Genomic DNA, 18,145 nt, shown 5'->3' with positions numbered 1-18,145 from the left:
AGGAGGGTAAACGTTTTGGAAAGTTTTCAGAAAGGAGCTATGTGGGATGGGGAGGACCCCCAGCCCACCCAGCCCCAAAGCCTAGTCTTTCTTGATTCTCCCCATTTCAGTCTACTGGCAAATCCTACTGATTGGTCCCTAGAATATATTTTCAATCTGTTCTCTTTATTTCCATTGCCATGGCCCGGGTTCAGCCACCACTATGTGTCACACGTCTAACTTCCTAACTCTCCTCCCTGTTTTCATTTTTGCTACCATGCCATCCGTTTCCTCTAGAATTTCTCATGTAACGTCACTCCCCTGCTTTCAACGCTTCGGTGGCTTCCTACTGCTCTTAGAATAAAATCCAGGCTTCCTGTGAGGCCCTGCCCAGCCACTCTGCCGTCAGCCCTTCTCAGGTCGCGCCTCGAGCTTCTGACACACCGGCTTCCTCTGCCCCTGCGAGAAGGCGAGCCCCGTGCCAGCTCAGCACTGCGTGTGCCACTCTGTGTGGCTGGATTCATGGCGCTCTCTACGCGGCCTGGCACTTGAAGGTGCTCAACTAATGTTTGTTAAACGAGTGAAAAACCAGCCTCCTGGAGAGAGGACTGGGGTCGGGGCGGGTGGGGGGAGGGGGGTGGTTCAAGTGAATGCCAGAGGTCGAGGCTGTGGGGGGCTTAATTACGGAACGTGAGTTCCAGGGGACGCGAAGGAAGGCCTTTAAAAGGAGGAGTGTGGCCAGGAGAGTGGAGGCACAGAGAACGTGGGGTCTGTGGGACTAAGAGGCTGTGTAATTATGGCCTAACAGGTAAACTAAGTATTACGAAATAGACCAAGGTTTCATGTGGCCAAGCCGCCCACACTCTTCAGATGATTTTGGGCAACTCAACACTGCTGAAGGTTTAAGGCTTGGGTGAGGGCATAACTGCAGAATCCTTCTGCCTCAGGTTATTTTTTCCTACTTTCCAGGAATTCTTGGTTTGGGGATTTACTTTTTGACTAGGGGTGAGGAAAAACAGTTTACTGTGGACTGCATTGCCTCTCCATTACGTTAGAATAGAAGCTTTCAACCTTTTTTCCATGACCCCACTGTCAAAACTATATTTCATGTTACCTATGATACAACTCATATAACAGAAAGTTGTCACACAAAATAATATCTTTAGTATTGCCTTCTGATATATTTTATTCTATTTCATTTTTTAAAAAGTGATCGTCGGGGCCCACTAAAGAGCCATCTGTAACTTGAAAAACACTGTTCTAGAAGCTGAAGGTATCATTTCCTCTGAACGATAGGATAGCTTATCCATCTGTCTTGATTTTGTCCTTCTGGAGGGAGGGAGGGAGAGAGATGGAAAGGGGAAAAAGGGGCTTCTGTTTGTGACTCTAGTGTTTACGTCAATATTTAGGACAGCTTCTGAATATTTTTCAGTGAATAAGCCAGTATTTCAAAGGCCTCTGACCCATTTCCTTTTCCTTGCTCTGTTTCCGAATGTCTGTTGCACAGGGCGATGAAATGGAGAAGAAGTGACTAATTCTTTTCCTTTTATCCACCGTCTGTCATTCTTTGTCTTTATTTGAAGAAAGCATCTTTTATTGCCACGCATGCCAGAGGTAGGCCTTCAACCGCAAAGTTACTGTGCTCATATAACTGATTCTAAAGAAAGACAAATTTTAAACATTTTCATGAACCGTGCAGAAATTATGGAACAACATTTAGAAGTGAAAATATTTTAAGTTATAGTCCTTTAGGTGAACAATGCCCATTAACAGTATGAGCTAAGATGCTGAAGATAACACGCCAGTACTCAAAGGGGACTTGGTGGTATTTTTACTTAAAGAAATGAAGTTCAAAGACTGCATCCATTTTTATATGTTTCTTTTGTTTTTTCTGATTATCATGAGTACGATGTTTACGGTGAAGAAGTTGGAAGATACAGAAAAAGAGAGAGAAAAGCAGAGAACAGGAGCTGACCTGGTGGCATAGTGGTTAAGTTCCTGCGCTCTGCTCTGGCGGCCCTGGGTTCGCAGGTTCAGATCCTGGGTGCACACCTAGACACCACTCATCAAGCTATGCTGTGGCGGCACCCCATATACAAAATAGAGGAAGACTGGCACAAATGTTAGCTCAGGGACAGTCTTCCTCAAGCAAAAAGAGGAAGATGGGCCACAGATGTTAGCTCAGGGCCAATCTTCCTCACCAAAAAAAAGAAAAAAGAAAGAAAAGCATTCAGCATTCTCACAACCATTTAAGTGACATTTTGTTGTATTTCCTTTCAGTTTTCCCTATGCACATAACATTTTTGTCCTTTTATTTTTCTGTGTAGTTTTGAATCCCACTTTAGTTCCTTGAAGCACCATTACTGGTTGTTGGTAATTTTTCATGGTTACGATGGTGAAACATGTAACGCTCTGAATGCCTTGGTGTGCACTTCTTTATAGCTGTCTCCTGTTGTTCTGGTGTGGTCAGGTCTGTAAGTAGAATATGCTGGGTTAGAAAGTCGGAAAATTCTTAAGGCTTCGCTATTGCTAGATTGGCCTCCCGAGAGAGTGTGCCTGCGTACTCTCACCTGCTGTGCATGGAAGTGCCCCGCTCACCCCACTCTTGCCAACTCTAGAGATTTCTTTCTAAGAAATGTTGCCGTTTTGATAGGAGAAATGCAATCATTTTAATTTGCATTTTTATGATTATTTTGGAAGTTGTTTTCTTATGTTTATTGGCCATTTTTCTTTGGTTAAGTGACATTGCCTACATTTTGATTTCAGACATCATTTAAGTTAAACACACCGTTAATGTAACGTCCCTGTAATGTGGACTCAACTTTCCTTTTGGTAGTTTAAATCAGTACAACTTTCCTGCAGGTCAGTTTATATCTAAAGTTTATACCAAGCTCTACGTGCGTAGAGTTTGTCAGCCACCAATTACAATTCTAGGGCCATTCCTATGGGCATGCTGTGGGACGTGGATCAGATTGAACAAAGATGTGCCTCCAGCACTGTTTCTTAAGAGTGAAAATGGAGACGTTCTAAATGTCCACACAGGTGGACTCATTCCGTCTCCATAGAGTGCAGTCTTTAAAAACAATTCTATAAAAACGGAAAGATGCTCAGTATTTACTCAGTTACAAAAAAGTTGTGAGATAAAGAATAGGGTGATTCCTGTTTTCTTTCTGTAAGAATGTACACGTAGGAAAAGCCTCGCAGGGTTAACAGTGTATTATATCTGGGTGATGGGATGGGGGGAGGTATTTTTTTCCCAAGTCTTTCTTTGTAGATTCTAACTTGTCTAGAGTGACACATGTATGCGTAAAAAGTAAAGCTCTGCAAAAAAAACCAACAAAAGTGAGACGGCCTAAATTTCACAGTGTCAGTGTTATTGGAAGCAAAAAGCACACTTGATGTAAAGGTATGGGGCATCTTGGCACATGGTTACTTTAGCTAGAACATGATCTGCTTAAAAATAAGCTAACGTAAAGCGTCTTTAAACTCACCCTCATCATTTACTTGGAATATTATTTGCTCCATTTTAAGTTAATGTGAAATTTAAATCCACTTTCATGAATATTGACAGGTCTTTGGTTAATATGCTAATAAGAAAACTTCTTACCCCAGCTTGGCTCATGTTGTCAGTCATCCGAGCTGTTGCCCTTCCTACGCAGGGAAGGGATGTTAATCCGGGGTCAGTAGAAAACATTTAGAGTTTTTCTGAACTCTAGAATGGTTCCAGGATGGCTCTGTGTTCAGCAATAAATCCTATACCATTTTCCTTTTTCTTTTCTTTTTTTTTTTGTGAGGAAGATTGGCCCTCAGCTAACATCTGTTGCCAATCTTCCTCCATTTTATGTGGGGCGCTGCCACAGCATGGCTTGATGAGTGGTGCTAGGTCCACGCCTTGGATCCGAACCTGCAAACCCTGGGCTGCCAAAGCAAAGTGCACAAACTTAACCACTACGCCACTGGGCAGGCCCCTCCACTTTTCTTTTTGAAGGAAAATTAATTTTTAAAGAGAGACTGAGTTGGGTTGTCTCTTTAAGCACATGAATATTAAGAGAGATGACAGAAATTCATTTTAGTCGTATATTACCTGTCTTTAACAGATGTGATCTTTGTTACGTTCTTTAAGGCTCCTGACTCTACTCTTTCCCTCAGAAATGATTGCTTCCTCCGCACCCTTTAGCTTTAGAAGGCCAGCATATCTGGAATTTGACTCTAGATTTATCATTGCTGAAGCCACAGCATTGCATTTATTTATTTTTGACGCAGCTCTCTGCATTCCTTGGTTACCAAAAGCCACACTTGAATACTGCATACCTAGAGAATGACGCACGGCTCAAGGAAAGGTACCCGGGACTCAGGGAAATCTAACTGGGATGGAGATCTCTTTGGAACTCAGGAAAGTGTCGTTTGCTTAAATCCTCAAGAACTCTTGTTAGAAACCTTTCTAGAAAATCTCAGCGCATTATTTTAAAGCTGGTTTATGCTGAACTCCGCAGCCACCGTTGACCAGCTTCTAGTAACTAGAAGCCACAAATTGTAAGGCAGTTGAGGAAATCTTGTTGTTTTTTGTGTGGTCTCTTCTTGGTGGAGTTTTCTCTTCCTCTCTTCCGTGTTAGTTCTGGTTCCGTGGTGACCCTGGAGAGCTGGATGGCTACCCTGAAGAGCCACACTGGCTCTCAAGTCATCTGTGGTGAGGTTGCCGTGGGCCCACTGCCGTTCCCACAGGTCTTTTCATTCTGCAATTCCCTCTATTAATTTCCTTGGAAGAGAGCTACCTGTGATGCTCACCATGGTGGTTTCTCACTTTATTTTTTCCTGTTAAATTTATTTACTATCTCTGTGTAGAGATTGGTCTTTTGGGGAATAGAAAAATAGGAAACATTCAGCAAAGAGTGTGTCTGTGTCTCAGGGTGCTGGGCCGTGTGGGGCAGATGTGATCCAGGTCAGTGCGGCTGGAATGGCTGGGCCTCAGAGGGGCGCTGGGCTTTGAACCCAGCCTTCCCTGCGGGGGCTCACGCCGGAATGTTCTTCTGCTGTCTGCCTTCTGTGAAACGGCTTCCGACCAAGCGCTCTGTCAAATGATCGATGAGAAGTAAGTTCGGATTCCCTGAGTGGAAAAGAAGGAATCCATAGTGAGTCCAGACTTCCTCCAGGCGTCTCAGCATTCATTGAACGGGCTGTTCAAAAAGTACCCAGTACCTTCCCGGCGCTGTTTGAGGTCCTGGTGCCACAGGTGATGTCCTGCTGTCAGAGTGTGTCGCTGGCATCTTTAAAGCTGGTTTCTGAATAGAACGTCTATGTAGATAGTTTTATGAATAACTGCTGCAAAACGGTGCTAAGGAAAATGAAGACGTTTCGGGGGCACATCTCTTAAGCTTCCCATGGTCTCCTGGGCTGGGTAGACCAGCTGTGGGCTAAGACTTCTTTCCTATTTCTCCAGCACTTTTCTTGACTTAAACAAAAGCCATAACATTTTAATATTCATTATGTATTTCCTGGAGCACCCATATTACTCATGCTTTTGAGAACAAACATTTAAATCTGGGTGGAAATGTAACCAAGATGTGAAAATGTTCATATTCTTTTTTTCTTTTGAGGAAGATCAGCCCTGAGCTAACATCTGCCGCCAATCCTCCTCTTTTTGCTGAGGAAGACTGGCCCTGAGCTAACATGTGTGCCCATCTTCCTCTACTTTATATGTGGTACACCTGCCACAGCACGGCTTGATGAGCAGTGCGTAGGTCTGCACCCAAGATCCGAACCGGTGAACCCCGGGCTGCTGAAGTGGAACGTGCAAACTTAACCGCTGCGCCACCAGGCTGGCCCCCAAAATGTTCATTTTTTGACTTGGTTACCCTAGTCCAAGAATTTCAGAATCTAGTAAGACGTATCTACAGTGTTATTTTTGATGGTCTCCCCCAAACACAAGAGAAATGCCTTATGCCCCACAGAAGGAACATTAAATTCTGGAGTTTATTAGACGGCAAACATATTTAACCACTGAAAATTATAAATATGAAGTGCCTGGCAACATGGATAAAAATACAGCGAAAAGGAAAAACCCCCAAATAGCACGGGTACCATGAATACAATTTAAATTTATCTTAATGTATTGATAAGGAAGGAAGTATTTGATTTGGTGCAATGAGAGTATTATGCCATTAATACTTTTTTCTTCTTTTATACTGACTTTCATGAATGTCACTATAATATTTGTACAAAAATAAAACAAAACCAGTTGAGTTAATACATCCATGCTATACCTGGTTTTGGAATGATTATTGATGTGGGCAAAAATATTGTCTGTTATGTTGAACCCAGTGTACAGAGAGGGTGGTGAAAGCAAGTACAAGAGCTGAAAATGAACGCTGGACTTCTGTACTTTCTTAATTTTTAGCTAGGCTTTGAATTGCCACGATGATGCCCTGAAATATCAGTGTGAACCACGTCAGAATATACTGCGAGAAGGCTGACGTGGTGTGTGTTCATCTAGGTTGTCGGGGGTCCATGTTCAACGAACTGTGTGGATTGATAGCAACACAATGTTTTATCCCCAAGATTACGCAAAGTGGACTCGCACCATAGACGTGATGCACCCGAGGAAAGTGAGTGTGTTGTGAAGCCGTATGATCATTCAGGGAGTGCACGGTCGGGTAGCTCAAACTGAACCAGCAGTCAAGTCTAGATCCACCTTCACACTCATGCTGACAAGGAGAGGCCCTGTGAGATCAAGTCTTTTCCTGAGAATCCAGATATAATGAAAAACTAGAATATCCTAAAGTTACTAGATTAAGGCAAAATGCAGAAATTAAAATGTCTTTTGTCTGATTGTGTTTCTACAAATTCCCTGTTGAATTAGTGAATTGAGTATCTTCACTAGTGATAATTAAGAAGTATGATAGGAAATTTGTAGTTCCCTGTTAAATTGAGTGGACTCACAGATGATGCTGTAGCTGGAATCTTGTAGTTTTTAAAAACTTAATTTTTTAAAAAATTATTTCTAGGAACGTAGGCCTCTCCTTAAATTTGAGAGCGCTTTGAACTTTGAATAGTCGAGATCTTTCTTAGACTCTGTCTGGAATGGGAAGACTTGGATCATTCATCATGGACGATATGTCATTGACTTAGAAAGCCTTTTACCAAATCTCATGTAAAAACAGAATTCTGCACTGTCACGTAGCAGCCTGCCTACTCCCTGTTCCGTATCCCTTCCTGCAGCCAGCGATAAGCTACTTACTGCGCCCTTGGACCTGGTCTTCATTTAGTCCCTCAGTCATTCATTCTTAGGAATCTGACTCTCTGCTAGACCCCAGGCACTGTCAGGTCCTGGAATATACTGATAAACTAAGGCAGTCAAGGTTCCTGCTCTCCCGGAAGTAACGTTCTAGTGGGAGCAAGCAGAGAATAGCAAGGAGGATAACTCCATTGTGGTGAGTGCTACCAAGAAAGGACGCAGGATGGTGAGCTAGAGAATGGGGTGGTTACGCTAGACTGTATCTCCAGGGAGAGTTAAGACGCATCTCGGGCCATGTCGCATTTCCTGACACCCCTAGGAGCAGCCCTGAGCCCATCAGTAGACACAACTGAAATGGTGAGTTAGAGGGTGAAGGAGATTACAGTGGGATGAGGAGGTGCTCAAAACCTATTAGTCAGTTTGACCAAGAAACTTCTGAACTCCAACACGATTGAGTCTACAGAGACAGTCTTTAGAATGGCCCCACTTTGGTTCTATTAAGTTTTAACATCCAACTTTTAAATATAGCATGTAGCAAATGTATTCACTTTTGGGTGAAACTTCTTTTCTGACTTAAGGCAGGTATTTATGCCTCTATAATTTCACATTACAAATGGTATTTTTATTTTGATGAGCTGTGTTCCTTTCTTCCTGCATTCATTCATTCAGCCAATATTTATTGAGAACCTACTAGGTCCTGGAGACGCTGAGGTGAACAAAATAACAGTAATCTCTGCTCCCATGTGGGTGTGTGCTGGTTATGCCACTCCCAGTCCTCTTCCTTTTCCTTCTGACTTTATACGAATATACTGCTACCACCACCGCTTACCATGACACCATGTCTGGAAGACGCTGTTTGTGTGGTGTAAATAGATCTATTTTGTGTTCTGCTGCTCTTTCCCCTTAAACATTGTTATTGTCAGTGGTTTTTATTCTTTGGGATGTGGGTAGTTTAAATTTTATTAGGGTAATTTTGGTGTGTTAGGTACTCTTTTGGCCGTCAGAGTGCTTTTCTTTGTTTAGGAGCATATAGAACTCCTGGTCCCTGACTGATTTTGCAGTCACAACATAGCTGGAGTGAAGATCCAGCTTGAAGCGTTGTGAGATAAATCATTTCCACATTCTTGCTTAAGTGGCCATTTTAGTGTAGAGAAGCACATTTTCTGTCGAAAGCCAACGCGAGTGTCTCCTTGACCCAAGGTCTCAACAGTTTTTGAGCAACACAGGTATGATGGTTTAGAAAGAGCTCCATAGATAAAGCCTGCAGAGTTAAAATTTTTCCCTTTGAAGACACGGAAAAAGCATTCATTTGAAACAGTATAATTCGCATATATCAATAATGAAGAGAGGGTCTGTTTTCGTTTCTTATTTACTGGCACGCCAAAATACCTGTGTCCCCGGGACTAAGCATTCGCTCAGCAAGGGCTCAACTTCTCCAGACGGATTTCTGGGTCCTTATGAACATTTTCATCTCAAGACAGTGAATCAGATCTGTAGATTTTGTTTCTTTTTTAATGCTTTTTATAACAAACAAAAACTCTGTCTCCTTTCACGTGTAAACATTGATGGCTGCCATCTGCGTGAACGCAGAGCCCGTGAAGACCAAGTTACGGCTCGCTCCCGGCGTTGTCTGTGGGGAGCATGAACTCTCTTTGGTAGCAGACCAAAGCAGAGGGGCAGCCCCACCTCGTCATCTGCCCTGGGGAGCTGTGGGTTTGTCTAGGAGAGAGCCACTCCCCAGGCGCCTTGGGTGTGAAAAGTCCATTTTTGAGGAACAAACATCAAAACAAAGCCCTCACAGCTGTGTACCTTCTACCTCCGAGACCAGGATCCAAAGTCCATCTAGAAACGGCTTAGCTGCCCCCAGAGCCAGGGGCGGCTGAGCACAGGGGGTGGGCCCTGAGGTTTTCACAAGCCACGTCCTCTCCAGAAGGAGCCGGGCTTGGGAGGCAGATGCCCGCAGCCGGTCCCTTTAGGAGGGGACCTGAGCCGGGAGCTCTCCAGAGGTGGAGCCACGTGCCTGTCCAGTCTGACTGTGACCTGGGCTCCCGGGAAGCTCGGTTGACTTTCGGGAGGTCCGAGGGGTGGTGGCCACACTGATGTGAATATTTGGCTGGCTGTCAAATGTTGGGCAAGTGCCCTGCCCCCAGGTTTTAAAGGACAGATGTTTGAAATGAGCTGTTGATAATTTGAAAAGAATTTCTGTGCTAACTTATTTTTATATAGAGTGGCGTATGAAGCCTTGTACGTAACCTTTTTCCTTTTGAGAATTATCAGAACAGTGTATCAACATTATAAAAAGTTAAGGAAAAAGAGGGGGAAAAATCACCCTTAATCCTGCCTTCCGTTTTTCTTACATGAAGATAATATTTGAACATGGTTGCAATCATAATGCATATCTAATTTGTATTCTACTTTTTCATTTAACGTTGTCTTCATTTTTTCCATATTTTGACAGTCTTCGTAATTCATCTTTAATGACTGTGTAAGTTTTCCTTAGGAAGATGTCCCATAATTAACATTTTTCCTATTATTGGGCATTTAGGTTGATTCAGATTTTGTGGTGAACATCTTTTTTCCTTTGGATCATTTCTTAAGATCAGTTTCCAGCAAGAGGATTGCTGCGTCAAAGGGAATAGACATTTTTATGACTCCTGATCCACACTGTTAAATTGCTTTACAAAAGGTTTGACCTTTTTCTTTGCACAACTTTAAAGGTGAATCATCAGCCATGAGCCATTGCTTACATTTTTGGACAGTTAATTATTATTCCCATATTAGGCAGGGAGAGCAGCTCTGTGTACATCTGAATTTCTTCTAATTGCTTTCATTACATAGAGCTGACTTGTTGCGAAAAATGTCCTGGCTGTGAGACGTTCCAGACAACAGAGCCATCACTTTTGAAAAGTCTGGACCAATCCCAATTTTGTAATCAGTTCCCAGAGTTGTTCGTATTTCTTTTGGCAGAGATGTCTGTCTCTGTGGTCGAGCACAGCTGAAGGGTTGAAGTCACAGGGCGAGCTGATCAAGGTGCCTATTTTAGCATTAGGTTGGCAGCCTGTGGCCAGGTGTCTGGGTATTTTGAGAGAAGTAATTTTGAAAAGTAATTTGCAATTCATACTGTGAATAGCAGCCGAAAAGTCATATGCAGGGCTTCTGTGGAAATTCATTCTCTCTCCCTCCCTCCCTCCCTCTCTCTCTCTCTCTCTCTCTCTCTCTCTCTCTCTCCTCTTTATGAGTTGGAGGATAGTCATTAGGTTTTGGTGAAAACATACGGACTGCAGGCAATCAGGATGTGTCCGTCCTGGCGGCATGTGCCACAGTGCCTTTGCTGTGCAGCAAATTTCTTGTGCTGGGTTTCCCCCTCTGACGAGCAAGGGTGTTGGAAACAGGAGTCCCAAAGTCCCTAAAAGTTTTTAGGTTCTCTGTCCTGTGGATGACTCCAACTGTGTCTTCGTTTTTGCAGCCAAAGATGTAATTTCCCTATTCACTGCTGCTTCTGTCAGGCAACAATGGAAAAGAACAGGATGTGAAACACAGGCCAATGTTTACAGTTTGACATTTCCACCAAAGGATTTCATGGCGTCTATCATCAGAACGAATGGCTAGAACTATTTTAACTACCTGTGGCTTGGATTTACTTAGGCCATCCCTTCTCCTCATTAATATGTTAAACATAAAACCAAGAAAAGAAAACAGCATTTGCTCTTGTCCAGCGGGTTCAGAGGAAGTTGATCCAACGTGTGGAACTGGTCTTGAACTGACTGACCATTACTTTATTTGCTGACTGTAAAAATTCTAGCATAAAAACTAGCATTCTCAGCAGCAACATCTTCAAACATGAAGGCCAACAGTATTTTATTTAGCATAGCATTTTGAAAGTCCAAAGGCGATTGGGTAAGACTTAGGCCATTCAGGGGAGGAGTAAAGGATGAACATGGGGTGGCCGTCACTTTGTTAGCTGTGTTATTTCTCATTTAGCCAGTTATGAGAGTAGCTATGCTCGTCTTCCCCTGTGAAGGCACCGAGTCAGAAGAGAGCTTTCGTCAGGAAGCTATGTGGTCACTTTCCTGCACATCGTGGGAGCTGCCCTTGGGGGGTTTTCTGTTGACCACTAAGGTCACGCTGGCTGAGCCTGAGCAGCGTACTTCACCTGTCTGTCTCTGTCCTGGTGAGAGGCTTGAGGCGTAGATTAGAGCTCATACACTGACAGCACAGCTGCCTTCGTGCAAGTGAGTGAGGATGCGTATTTAGCGAGGAGCCCAGTCTCCAGGCTGTCCCCAGGGAGTAGCTGCAGGAGGGCGCCGGATCCCAGGCCTGGAGGGCTGAGACTGCTGGAAGTGGGTTTCAGCGCCATAAAGCCATTCACATTCTTTCATCAAATTCAGCATGGGTTTTTTTTTTTTTTTTTTTTTTTTGAGTGCCTGTTATGAGGCAGGCGCTGTTTCAGGTATCAGGGGTACTCCTGTGAACAAAGCAGCGCCCCCCCACCCCCACCCCACCCCCCACCTGCTGGGGAGACAGACAGTAAATAAGTAAACAAACATGGTTTATCAGATGGAGATAAGTGCCCTGGAGAAAACACAGTATGTGGAGACCAAGAGTGACACGGGGTGGGAGGGGCGCTGTTTTCGGTAGGGCTTTCAGGTCACATGAGGTCAGATCAGCCTCTCATCAGAAGACACTGCAGCGTGTAAGAAGCAAGCAGGGAAGCTCTGAGCTTGTGATGTGAATATTGGGGCAAAGGCATCCCAGAATGAGAGAACAGCATGAACAAAGGCCCTGAGGCAGCAGCATGCTTGGTATGCTCCACCAAAGAGGCCAGTGTTGTGGCCGGAGTGGAGTGAACAGGGAAGAGAATGGAATAGGGACTGAGACCAGAGAGGTGGGTGGGGCGGCCTTGTAAATTAAGACAGGGCCATTCTTGGCCCTTTATTTTGAGTAAGATGGGAAGCCATAGAGATTTTTGAGCACAGGTGTGGCATCACCTGACTCTGTTGGAGCTTTACAGTGTGCTGTGGAGTCGGGGGCGGGGGGGCGGGTAGTGTGGATGGGAAGGAGATCACCCAGAGCTGTGCTTTCCAATATGGTAGCCACTAGCCACAGGTGGCTATTTTTAAGTAAATTAATTAAAAATTAAAAATTCATATCCACAATGGCACCACCCACGTGTCGAGTGCTCTCACATAGTCACATGTAGCTACTGGCTACCGTATTGGACAGTGAGATACAAATCATTTCCATCGTCACAGGAAGTCCTGTGCACAGTGCGGATGGCGTCTTGCAGTCTTTGTAGGGACTTGGGCTTTCACTCTGGGTAAATGGAAAACCTTCGGAAGGTTTTAAGCAGAGGAGGAAGATGCTCTGGGTTCTGATTTCAAAAGTCCGCTGGGGCTGCTGTGTTGAGAACAGACTGTAGGGAGGCAAGGGTCTAGATAAGAGACCACGAAGGGTCTAGATAAGAGATGGTCGTGTCTTGGATGAGGTGCTAGTGGAGGTGATGGTGACAAATGGTCGGACTTTGAAGGTATTTTGAAGGCAGAACCAACAGGCTTTCCTGTTAGAACAGATGTATGATTTGAGAAGAAAGTGATACAAGCGTTGGCGGTGATGACCAGGGGAGAGAAGGCAAAGCACGGGGAGGGACTGGACACGTGGAGGAGGCCGGCCCATCGTGAACCGGGAGGGAAGGCAGGCCTGTGGCTGGAGGAAGGAGACCGAGAGCCCTCCTCTGAGCGAGAGGAGATGAGGAGGTCGAGGGAGCCACAGGGATGTTGGAAGTTCAAGGACGGTGGGGAAGGTTCCCAGTCCTTGTTGGAAAGCAAGTTGGACAGAGAAACATAACACAGTTGTCTGACGTGTTGAGGGCCCATCTGAAGTGGGCGACCAGGAACCCCTCTACCCTCTTGATCTCCAGCACAGCGTGACTGCTCATACGCAAGTAAGGGGGGAGGAGAGGGCCAGGTTCATCGAGGGCTGATGTTTTTCTACGTAGATTTGCAGGAAATACAGAAGGCAAGGGAGTCAAGAGATTGGCAAGAAGGATATTACAACAGATCACGGACTCTAAATTGAAAAAGGAGGAAAGTGAGAAAAGCAGAGCGCCGGGGAACTGGGAGAGCGGAGGGATCAACAGACTGGAGGCTCCAAGCTTTCCGAGAACAGGTGGAGTTGTTGGTCATGCAAGTTCGATGGAGAGATGCTCATGGAAGAGCTGCCTGCTGGGGTCGGTAATTCCCCGGGTGGGGCTGACTTAGGTGACGACAAGGTCAGCCTTTGAATCTATGCGGATTTGTCTTCAGTACAGGCTGGCTTGCTAACTCCCGGAATTCCATATAATCTCATGGTGGATCTCATCTAAGCAGGTTTGGTAACCAAAAGCCCAAGAGCTCGGGATTGGGAGCCTAGAGACCCACCCACAGTTCCGGGCCTGTCGCACACTGGCTGCGGAACTACGGACATTGAGGAGCTGAACTTTGCGGTCCCTTCCATCTCCAGTCATCTGAGTGGGTGTGACAGCAGCAGCATCTGAGGCTGGGTGTCCTTAAGGTCCTGGGCTGACTGGACTTTCTGCAACTCTCTCCGCCTAACAAGCATTTTCCTCTTTTAGTTTTGTGAGCGCTGTGTAGGAGAGCTCCTTCAGCAGAAACGATAGAGGCTGTTGCTTTCAGAATCCAATGCGGTATTGTGACCGGTAAATTCCTATGAACCTCTGAACGTTTTATTGACATTTATTCGGGAGAGATTCCAGGAGGCAGAACTCGTGCCCTCCACCCCCACCCACCCCGCTCCCCCGCCATCCCCTCATCGCTCTTCCCTCTCTAGGACAGAAAGAATTAAGAACAATCTAAGGTAAATTTTTAACAAGATGGTTTAGCTTGGGCCTTGTAGGTTTGCCTGATGAAGTCAGTGGTAGCTTTTAGCTAAAATAACCACACTGTTTGCACAAGCTGTCTGGGGTCATTAGAATGATCGGACTGACTTACCTGCTGTTTGAACGGGTTGAGCCTCCGGAGGGACAGAAAACAAAAGGAGGGTGTTGAAATGCAAACAGACAGCTCTTGGTTCCCGTTCCCGGCTGCAAAATAAAGCTGAAGCTGACGTCAGCATCTCCTTGGAGGCCTGTGGAAAAGCTCTGGGCAAACCTCGCAGGGCGCGTGTCTCCTCGTGGACTGGAGTCCAAGGTGGGTAAGAAAAACAAGACACCAACAAACAAAGGATTTCATACTTGGAATTTGCTCGGCACCAGTTGAATAGCTGATTGTGTCTTGTTTCATCCCCACCCCCCCACCCCCTTTTCTGCCTGAATAGATAATCCTTACAAAACATCTATTCATTCTACAAGGGAAAATTTCGGGAGTGCTGGATACTGACCTTGGCAAGATGAATGGACCCACACTGAGCAATGGGTTTGTGTGCGTTGCGGCCGACGTGCGTTCTGGCGCTTTGTCTGCCAGGTTAAGAATATTTTAGTAATAGGAAAGGAGGATTTATGGCATTTTAATTAACACAATGAAAGCTTAAACTTGCAGATAAAACTATTAGATACATTATTTTCAGAGCTTATTTTTTAAGACAAACTTGATTTTGTTGCTTCAAGAAAGGACCTGCTGATAATTAATGGTAACTTTCTTTTCTATTTCAATGTGACCACTTTAATTGATATGCAAACAATTACTTTTTAAGGGAAATAAGGAGGCAGTGCAGCCTAGCGAAAAGGACACACTGTATCAGATTCTTCATTGCTTAATTAAATTTGAGCTCTTATTTGATTTCTGCTATGAACTGGCTGTGTGACTTTAGGTAAGTTATTCAGCTCTTTTTTTTTTAATTTATAAAATTGGAATGAGAAATATGTGACAGTAAAAAAAAAACATTTGTAAAAGCATTTTAAAGTCCCGTGAGAACGGCACAATCAGAAACCACAGTTGGGTGGGTTTCTGAACTGAAAAATACCTGATCTTGTCAGCAAACCTAAATTTTAGTCTATTGGTTTATTTTTTTTTAAGGCATCATTTAATTTCAGGTGCTTATGAACTCTTCAATTCGTTAATGGAAAGAAATGCCATTTACACCGGATGGCTACATAGCGACCTTATTCTGGTAAGATAATCTCTTAAATCCTTATATACACAGTCACTAACTGTTGGCTTTATAAGGTCAGCAGGAGCAGACGAGCTGTGGGGCTGTCAGGAGCTCAGCATGTCCAAGATAGCACTAACTGGAACAAACACAAAACAGCAGATCGTTTCAACAGCACCGACCAGTTCGAATGCAGCCCAGCCTGCACAGAGGACTCTTAAAAAAGAACTCGCCAGCCGAGTGACATTAAATAGGGAGATTGTTAGGTTGTGTCAGTGGAGTTTAGCTGTGCCTTATACAAAAGCAAAGTTCAGGGCGTGGAATTCCTTAAATTCAGTTCTTCTTAAACTATTAAAGACAACAGCTTGCAGGCCAGCTTTCACTTCTGACTGCTGACCACCGTTGGAAGAGAAAGCTTCTGAAACCGTCATTCCGGTCTCGAGGCCTCAGACAAGCGCCGCCCGGGGGACGGAGTGAGGTCTGCTGGGGTTGGCGGAGCCTCGTGGTTTTGGGAACAGGGAATGCCAGGCCCCCGGGTTCTGAGTTCCAGCATCGACTGCCCACGAGTGAACCTGGCCAGCCACCTGCTGTCTCGTGTTTCCCTCTTTAGAGAAGAGCTGAGACTTGACTTTTTCGGGGGTTGCAAAACACGTTAAAAAGGATAGGAAGGCACCATGCAGACATGGGAGTGTGAACTGTCAGAGGAGGCGAGTCCTATAAAGGCAAATGTGTTCTTGCGATAATTGGAAGTTGATCATCTTTATGTCAGAATAGCGAGTTTGATTTCAAAATAGAGTTTCATGTTTGAAATTTTTTATTTGACCAGTGTGAATTCGGGTCATTGTTCGCTCTATTAATCTGTGTTGCTTACTGAAAGGAAACTGTTAACAAGCTACCTTACCAGAGCGGTTAATTGCTTATCAGAGAACAGAGCCCCAGGCTTTCTAGAAATGTGTATTAAAATTTAGTAACCTGACTTTCAAAGAGGGAGGCTAACCTTGGTTGAGTACAGGGCCCTGTGCCTGGGTTTCTATATGTGTCGTAAATAAACCGAATACACAAAGTAAATTCTCTAGGGACCTTAACCCAGTTAAACCAGTTGGTTTTTTCGAAGAAAACTGATTGAGGCTCCCATTTTATCCCTCACTTTCCCGGGACAGCTAGCTATTCAGCACCAGCTTGGAATTTGAATTCTGACTTCTTTCTGGACGTCACTTGGATGGCTCATTAATATGGCAAACCTTTCTAAAATGGAACTCAGTGTTTTTCTGTTCTTTTAATGGTGCGGCCACCCTCTCATCATTAAAAAAAAAGAGAGTGTAATTTTTAACTCTCACCCTCTCAGCCTTCTTTGTACTCTGCTAATCCAGCCAGTCCTGAAATCCTTTTAGTTTTTCCATCTGTTTCTAGCGTCTCTCTTCTGACTCCCAGTAAAAACTGTACTATATTGCCAGCATCCGAAATTAACAACTGTATCATTTTTGTCCTGTTTCAATTTATTTTAGTGAAGAAAAACACTAGAGATAAGGTCCAGTTCCCTTTGAATATTCCACTTCCATTCTCTCTTTCCAGTCTTACCCCACAGAGCCCACATTCAGTTTGATATGGGCTTTTAAAATATTTTATATATATTTACATGTACCCCCAATTAATATGTAGTATGGTTTTATGGGTTTAAATATATATAAGTGGTTCCGTATGTCCCCATTGTCCTATGATTTGCTTACTTTCACTGAACGTTGTTTTTCAGATCTATCCATGCTTATGTAGACATACAAATACATACATTCTACACACACACTCGCTGTTTTTAATTGCTATCTGGTATTTCATGGTATGATCAATACCACATTTTATTAATCAGTCCATCAGTGGATATGCAGATAGTTTAAAAATTTTCACTAATATAAACGATGCTTGCATTACTTTTACGCTTGTCAGATACAGGCAGTAGTTTCTTAGGCTCTAGATACCTAGATGCAGAATTGCAACATTTTGAATATGAGAGAGGTTACCAAACTGACTTTCAACTGTTTGAAAACTGTTTCTCTAAATACTCTCCAACACGTGTCAGACTTGGTTTTTTTTTAATTTAGTTAAAATAATTTTTTCTCGTGATGAGAACTTTTAAGATGTACTTTCAGCAACTTTCAAATATGCAGTACAGCATTATTAACTATAGCCACCATGCTGTACGTTACATCCTCATCAGACTTCTTAATTTTTGCTGATTTTAGGGGTAACGCATGGTTTTCTTTGGGTTTTCCAGCTCCATTTCCGTCCCTTCTGTCCACGGTCCTTCCCTACAGGCAGCTCTGTTCAGGGCGCGCTCCTGGTCAAACCCTTTGAGAGCACTCCACTATCTATTTGTTCCACACCACGCGGTCCTCTGCAAGTGGCCCAGCCAGCCTCACCTCTGTGCCCAGCTGCAGCAAAGCGAGCTGCTCACCATTTTCTCAGAGTCAGCTCTTGCTTTTCTGCCTCTGCAACTTGAGCCTGCAGTTCTGCATTACTTTATTGATTCAATAAATATTTATTGAGTTCTTTACTTCCTGCCAGGTGCTGGGAACAGAAGGGTGAACCAGAAAGACAATACCTAGGCATGCAGGGAGCTTCCAGTTTTTAGCAGAGAGTGGGGAGGGGCAGGAAAGAAACCAGTAAAGAAACGAACAACATAATTTTTCATAGTTTTAAGTACTCTAAAGAAAGTAAAATAGAGTGTTAGTGACTTTGTATGGGGGAGGGTGTCGGGGGATGTGGCGTGTCCAAGTGGAGCCGTAGGGGGCCAGGTATGTGGAGAAGGCTTCGCAGAGGAGATTATGCCCCACCTGAGACCAGCAGGGCGAAGCTCAC

At 44.2% G+C, this 18,145-nt stretch overlaps 2 long non-coding RNA genes across 5 annotated transcripts in view; one reads left to right on the top strand and one right to left on the bottom strand.

The window, feature by feature from the left end:
* Positions 1–1,140: 1,140 nt before the first annotated feature.
* On the bottom strand, positions 1,141–14,337 carry LOC111771300 (uncharacterized). Its single transcript, XR_011434219.1, has 3 exons — positions 14,197–14,337; positions 1,955–2,451; positions 1,141–1,636 (listed from the first exon to the last, which is right to left on the bottom strand). It is a non-coding gene; the product is annotated as an uncharacterized lncRNA (long non-coding RNA).
* LOC102150254 (uncharacterized) overlaps positions 14,255–18,145 on the top strand; it is a 16,949-nt gene continuing 13,058 nt past the window's right edge. For 2 of the 4 annotated variants that reach the window (XR_011434215.1, XR_011434218.1), the window contains exons 1-4: positions 14,255–14,394; positions 14,522–14,667; positions 14,897–15,013; positions 15,237–15,313. This is a non-coding gene — a long non-coding RNA (uncharacterized lncRNA). Of the gene's footprint in view, positions 14,395–14,521; positions 14,834–14,896; positions 15,014–15,236; positions 15,314–18,145 lie in introns of those variants that run through there. The other 2 variants (XR_011434216.1, XR_011434217.1) reach the window with 2 other exon arrangements.

Source organism: Equus caballus, chromosome 30 (assembly GCF_041296265.1).
Source record: "Equus caballus isolate H_3958 breed thoroughbred chromosome 30, TB-T2T, whole genome shotgun sequence".
In the NCBI taxonomy this organism is placed as follows: domain Eukaryota; kingdom Metazoa; phylum Chordata; class Mammalia; order Perissodactyla; family Equidae; genus Equus; species Equus caballus.
The sequence above is the reverse complement of the archived record's forward strand: the minus strand, read 5'-3'. Positions and strand labels throughout refer to the sequence as shown.